The sequence below is a fragment of the Pongo pygmaeus genome, chromosome X, assembly GCF_028885625.2.
Source record: "Pongo pygmaeus isolate AG05252 chromosome X, NHGRI_mPonPyg2-v2.0_pri, whole genome shotgun sequence".
Classification (NCBI taxonomy): domain Eukaryota; kingdom Metazoa; phylum Chordata; class Mammalia; order Primates; family Hominidae; genus Pongo; species Pongo pygmaeus.
The window spans coordinates 4,883,593-4,891,525 of NC_072396.2; positions in this window are offsets into that span (position 1 = coordinate 4,883,593).

Consider the following 7,933-nt stretch of genomic DNA (forward strand, 5'->3'; position numbering starts at 1 on the left):
CACACACAATATCATGATCCTACTCATTCCACATCTCCTTGTCTCCAGAAAGACAGCCAATGAATCACTGCACTATAATGTACAAGTAGGTGCCTACTTGCTTTGCTTCCTCCAGCTGATGAATGAAATTTTTAATATAAGAAACAAAATTTCAGCCCTCTCTCATTGACTCAGTTCTAAAACTGATGATCCTGACTCAATCAATAGAGAAATGAATAAAGTACAAAAATTAGTGAAGCTGATGATATTTTCCCAGCAATCTTCCCTTAATATTTAAGAAAGGATAATTAATGTTTTAAAAATGAGCCTTTCTCTGTGCAAATAGCCTCAATACTATTGTATTTTAATTCATCAATATAGTGAAGAGGCAAAAGAAGTAGGAAAAATATTATGAAATACAATTACAAGGGCTGCAATTTCCATTATAATGGTGAATTGGACTCTAAATATGTTCAAATATCCTACACACCCATCATAGTGCCTAGTGAATCCCTCTCCTCATCTACAGTTCTCTAAAGACATGGCATTATTTGGTGCTCATTTTCTTAAATACCATTTCCTCTCCTGCCTTCTATCAGCAAAACTACTGAAAATACTTTTAATGTTTTCAACAGTGACACTGTTGTTGCTAAGTACTTTGAAAATTTTGCAGTACTTTTTTATGAGATTTCACAGTCATGTGACCGTATCTCTGAATTCTCTGGGCAACAATGTCTCCTTGTCACCTAGAAACCTGCTATGGAGGAAGAGTGAGTGAGAGATAAACCTTGGTTGACTTATGCTGTGGAGATGGAGGGTTGTTTCTTACTGAAGCATCACCTTGTGTATCTGACAGATATATCAGTGTTCTGAGGTTGTACAATGGCACTTTGCAACTTGATATGGTTTGACCATGTCCCCACAAAAATCTCATCCTGAATTGTAGGTTCCATAATCCCCAGGTGTCATGGGAGGGACCCGATGGGAGGTTATTGAATCAGGGGGGCAGGTCTTTCCCGTACTGTTCTCATGATAGTGAATAAGTCTCACAAGAGCTGATGGTTTTATAAAGGGGAGTTCCCCTGCACACACTCTCTTGCCTGCCTTCATCTAAGATGTGACTATTTTGCTCCTCATTTGCCTTCCACCATGATCATGAGTCCTCCCCAGTCATTTGGAACTGTGAGTCCATTAAACCTCTTTCCTTTATAAATTACCCAGTCCTGGGTACGTCTTTATTAGCAGCATGAGAACAGACTAATATACAACTCATCCAAGAAATCCCTCAAACACTATACTTATGTGACTATTCATAACATATATTACTGTGTCTTCTGTTTTAAGTTTGCTTCTTCTGGTTTTGGGTTATCTCAAAGTCTCAGAACTTACGGCCTTTATATTCTGCCCAACATCACTGCTTGAAAATCTGCCAGTTGTATACTGTATTTAAGAAATTCACAGTAAAGTATTGATGATTTTAATATAAGGGACTGCTCATTCAAGAATTTTTTGCTCATTCAAGAATTTATTAACATGACATAATATCTTACTGTGGTCTAAATGTTTGTGTTCCCTCAAAATTCATATGTTGAAAACCTAATCATCTATGTGATTGGTTTAGGAGGTGGGGCCTTTGGGAGGTGATGAGGCCATGAGGGTGGAGCTTCATGAATGAGATTAGAGCCCTTCTAAAAGGGACCCCAGAAAGCTCCCTTGCCCTTTTCACCATATGAGCATCCAGAGAGAAGTCAGCAGTCTGCATCCCAGAAAGTGGCACTTACCAGAACCTGACTATCTTGACACCCTGGTCTTGAACTTTTCAGGCAACAGAACTGTCAGAAATAAATGTCTGCTGTTCATGAACTACCCAGTTTATGATATTTTGTAATAGCAGCCTGTATTAGTCAGGATTCTCTAGAGGGACAGAACTAATAGGATAGATGTATATATTAAAGAGAGTTTATTAAGGAGTATTGACTCACACGATCACAAGGTGAAGTCCCACGATAGGCCTTCTGCAAGTTGGGGAGCAAGGAAGCCAGTAGTGGCTCAGTCCAGGCACCAAAAGCAGGGAAGCCGACAGTGCAGCCTTTGGTCTGTGGCCGAAGGCCCGAGAGCCCCTGGCAAACCACTGGTTACGTCCAAGAGGCCAAAAGCCAAAGAACTTGGAATCTGATGTTTGAGAGCAGGAAGCATCCAGCACAGGAGAAAGATGAAGGCTGGAAGACTCAGCAAGTCACCTTCTTCCACCTTCTTCTGACTGCTTTTTCTAGCCAAGCTGGCAGCCAATTGGATGGTGCCTACTCAGATTGTGGGCAGGTCTTCCTGACAGTAGGTCCTCCTTTTCCAGTGCACTGACTCAAATGTTAATTTCTTCTGGCAACACTCAGAGATACCCAGAATCAATACTTTGCATCCTTCAATCCAATCAAGTTGACAATTAATATTAACCATCACACAGCCCAAATGGACTAAGACAATATTAAATACCAATAGTTAAATTCAGGTCTATGATGACAAAGATTTTGAGTGTAGATAGCTATGTGACATATTGATTTCAGATCCTTTGGATATATACCTAGATGTGGGGTTGCTGGATCACACGATAATTTTATTTTTAGGTTTTTGAGAAACCTCCATGTGGCTTTCCATAATACCTGTAAAGTTTACATGCCCACCAACAGTATATTATGTATATTTTAAAACTGCAAGAGAGTACCTTTCCTATGTTGTCACCACAAAAAATGGTATTTGATGTAATGCCTATGTTATTTAGTTTGATTTTAAGCATTCTACATTTTATACGTATAGCATAACGTCACTCTTTACCCCATAAATATATACAATTATAATTAGCTAATCAATAATAAAATAAATTTTTAAATAAGATTTCTTTAAAATTAAAGAAGGATTTCTTTTAAAAAGAAAGATTTTGAGAAATTTTCTCCTCTAGGTACATCAGAATATGCAAGAAGCATTAGCGTTATTTAAGATTATCAATTCAAGTTTTCGTCCATGTTCAGTTAAATTTGCATGTTTACTTAAATCTTATTTGTGGAAAGAAATAGATCAATATAGAAAAATTAAACTGTTTATTTTGTTAAATATATCTCTTAGTATGTAAGATTTGTATCATATCTGTACAATTTGATTCAGATTACCTGAACAGAACGTGAGTTGTGATGAAAATTTATAAAATGGAGTTATTACCCTTGGTTTCTTATAGAAATGAGGTTTCCTACCAACAAGCTTAAAAATTGAACAGGAAAACCCCATGCATTATGTAACAAAAGCACCTAGATAATTATGCTAAGGCCAACAGAGCTTGAGAGTAAAATAAAATTTTACTCTATAATAACATAAATTTTTAATAGCACTTTTTCATATTTTAGGTGAAAATATGATGCATTTTTAAAAAGAAGATGCTATAAGGAAGTATCAATGATAGGCTTTGACACAATAAAATGCTAGCAATATCCGAAATGGGTATAAAATTAACACAATGCATTTTACTGCAGTCATGGGCTATGTAAGACATGATGTTCTATTTCCCACTTTACTGTGTTGGGCAAGGCACAGTGTTTCAATTCAATTGCATCTGACCTTTACTCATTATGTAGATATGTTTCTTTTTTTTTTTTTTTTTTGAGTCAGAGTCTCACTCTGTCACCCAGGCTGGAGTGCAGTGGTGCCATCTCAGCTCACTGCAACCTCTGCCTCCTGGGTTCAAGTGATTCTCCTGCCTCAGCCTCCAGAGTAGCTGGGACTACAGGCACCCACCACCATGCTCAGCTAACTTTTTGTATTTTTAGTAGAGACGGGGTTTCACCATATTGGCCAGGCTGGTCTTGAACTCCTGACCTCATGATCTGCCTGCCTTGGCCTCTCAAAGTGCTGGGATTACAGGCGTGAGCCACCACGCCCGGCCTGTAGATATGTTTCTTAATCTCCTTGAACCTGCTTTCTCATATGTAAAAGAGAAATATGCTAAATTGGATAGACATACATTGTAGAGCTCAGTTACAAGGCTCATACGTGGTCAAAGAGTGAGAAGAGCAAGATGGAAAAGATATGCCCTGCATGGAAAATGGGTCCTTGTGAATGATCCAACCTTCCAGGTCGTGAGGAGACTCCATTTTTATTTGAAGTCTATCACGTGAAGACAGGTTGTAGAAAACACTTAGAAAATTAATTGGGCATACCAAAGAGGTGACTGAGTCTCCTTTTGTAGGGGAGAAGCAGGTTAAATAGAAGTTGGAGACAAGATTGCCCCAGTTATTGACTGCAAACCTGAATTTTTTCATTATGGGGGTAGAGCAGAATCATTTTATGTATCATGGATTACACTTAGGCCAGAGTGAAAGATAGATAGATTAGATACATAGAAGGTAGATTAGATAGATGGATAGGTGGTTGGATAGATGGACAGGTGGATGGACGGATAGATAGACGATTGATAGTAGATAGATGATAGATTAGATAGATGAATAGCTAGATGGATGGATAGATTGATGGATAGATATGATGGATAGATGATAGATAGATACATACATAGATAGATAATGGATAAATGATGAATGGATAGATACATAGATAAATAAGTATATGGATGTATGGTAGATAGATAATGGATGAATAAGATAGACACATAGTTATATAAACACATACATACAGACATACGTACATAATGAATGCATGACAGATAGATACATAGATGGATCATGGGTATATTATAGAGTAGATAGATACATAGAGAGATAAAGAGATAGATGATAGACATAGACAGATAGTAAATGGGTGAATGATGGATAGATAGATACATAGATAAATGGATGGATGGTAGATAGATAAATAGATGACAGATAAATAGATGATGGATAGATGATAGCTAGCTAGATAGCATAAAGAGATAATGGATGAATAGAGAGAGAGACACACATAGGTACATAAACACACACATAATGAATGGATGGATGATGGATAGATAGTGGATCATGGATGTATGATAGATAGACAGATAATTTAGATAGACAGATGATAGGCTGATATATATATAGATAGATAGATTAGATAGATGGATAGGTAGATAGATTATAGATAAAGTGGGTGGATGGATAAACAAATACATAATTAAAATGCACAAAGTTAAACATGAAAGTTTCATGTAAAATATACACTTTTAAGCTTTATTGTACAGTTTCCAGCTTTACTGAGGCATAATTTTCATAAAACACCTTTTAAAGTGTAAATTTTATGAGTTCTGTTTATTTTATTATTCTGTGTATCCGCTGCCAAACAAGGCAAACCAGTTGGAGCATCCTACCACGTTGCTTTATTCTCCTTGCAGTCAATCCTTTTTCGTAACTCCCTGCCCCAGACAAGCACAGATCCATTTCCCATTCCTCTAGTTTTGCCTTTTCTAGAATTACATATATATGGCATCTTGCACGTATGCATACTTTTGTGTCTGATTTCTTTCACTTAGCATAGCTTTTTTTAAGATTTATCTATGTTGTCGCATTTATTAATTTTTTTTTGCTTTTGATATGCTGAAGAGTTTTCGTTGCATGAAATGGATAAATGTTTATTCATTCACTAGTTGGTGAACCTATGGTTTGCTTTTAGTGTTTTTTTTAATATTGTGAATAAAGCTGCTTTGAATTCATGTACAAGTTTTTGTAGGCATGTGTTTTCATGTTTCTTTGGTAGACACTTAGAAGTGGGATTTTAGGATTGTGTGATTTGTGCATGATGCAATCTCACTGCCTTTCAAATAGATTAAACATATTTATAAACAGTTGACTTCTTGCAGATTGTCTTTCTTATATTGTCTCCAAAATGTTAGCAAACAGTGATGTTACTATTAAGGATTTGATAACTTAGGAAGATGTTTTGTTGTTGTTGTTGTTGTTTTGAGACAGAGTCTCACTCTGTCGCCCAGCCTGGAGTGCGGTGGCACGATCTCAGCTCACTGCAACCTCTGCCTCCCGGGTTCAAGTGACTTTATATTAACTCCATATGGTCAGTAAAATATTTATCTAAGAATAAGAGTACACCAGCGTTTAATTTCTCCAAGCACCATAGAAGTTTTTAGATTGTTTAAGTTGGCATCAACAGACTAGTATTGCAAACATACATCTCCAGTCAATGGTATGTCCTAAATGTCCACCTATTATCTGTAAAATTTCAACGTATATTGAATGTGTATTTTCAAGACAGCCAGTTCCTTAAAAACATCCTATTTCATTCTAGATCACAGAGTGTATGCAAAAAGGATGCAAACTCAATATGAACACCTTTGAAGCATTTTCCTCTGTTCTATCCCTTTAGGGTATATAGTGAATAATTTTGGAGAATGGGTGACTAATTTTTCATGTACCAGTTTCTTTTTCTCCGATTTTTCCTACGTGACACTGATTCTTTTCATTCAACATGATAATGAATAGTACTTTGAATCCCCATTACAAACCATTGAGCAGATACATAGTGTGTTGATTGGATTTTTTTTTTTTTTTTTGAGAGAAGGTTTTGCTCTATTGTCCAGACTGGAGTGTAGTGGTGCAATCATAGCTCACTCCAGCCTCCACCTCCCAGGCTCAAGTGATCATCCCACCTCAGCCTCCCAAAGAGCTGGGACTGCAGGCCTATGCCACCAAAACAGCTTATTTTTGTATTTTTTGTAGAGATGAGGTTTTGCCATGTTGCCTAGACTTGTTTCAAACTCCTGGACTCAAGCAATCCTCCCATCTTGGCCTCCCAAAGTGAAGATCTATTTTTTAAAGATATCAATCCCTTCTGCAAGCCAATGGAATGAAGAACATTTGAAATTATAAATATGGCTTTCAAATTGGCAGAGTTTGTCGTTCTTCAAAGTGACTCACTTACTAGGTACATTACTGGCTTCCTAGCATTACGTCTTCCCAAAATGCTAATTTTATTGTGGGTGTGGTTATTGGTTTACAATTGTCTAATTAGAAACAATGAAAAAATATTGAGTTCAACTTCTCTATGTTGTAAATATTTGTTGATTGTGAATAGATTATCATGTCATTTCTTGAGTTCAGAAGTGGCCAAAAGTATCCATGTGAAAAATTACATTTTTAAGTAAAACAATTATGCTATACTTGCACATTGATCTTTTCCCTCAACTGTAATTCATTAGGATATTTTATAACACCACCAAAAGTCACCATAATGATGCCTTTCCTTTTGTAAGGCAAATTATAATCTGTTTATCATCCGTGATTGAACAAATTAAATCTAATTGACTCTTCTTTAGTCAGGGAAAGATTATGTTGTACTTTCTATGGGAGAATGATTTTCTTGGAAAAGGAAGGTTAATATAAACAATTAAAAGAATTAGTGGTTGTACTGTTTGAGTATGTAATTTCAAGCACCATTTATAGAATTCTCAATTTAAGGGGTCCCCAATGGCTAATTGTTGAAGAATATTCATGAGAACATCAAGCTTCAAGGACAGGACTTATTTCTTCATTAAACTGGGGCAGGAGAGAAATAAAGGTTTAGAAAATAATTACCCCTTAAAGTATCCTTAAATGCATAACTCTCTTTTTCATTTTAAAAAATCTCCTGAGCATATGAATACATGAGCTCTTTCGATTTTAAATGAGTTTTTGTTTATCTTTTCAATGTTTACTAAGATGTTACGAGATTTGGCATTTAAACCAGAAGTTGGCCTATCATCAGAAAATCACATGCCAATAAAGAAAATATAAACTTATTGAATAAATCCACTGACATATATTGTGTAGATTCTAAAAGCTGATCTATATTTATTTCATTATATTTTCTTTTAAAATCTAGTACTCACGACTTCAGGAAAAAATTTTCAGTTTTTTTTTTCTAACCTTGTTTTCTTCTACTGAGATTGATAAGTAACTTATTTACCGTGACTAATCTATCATGGCACGGCACATATTGCAAAAGTATTTCA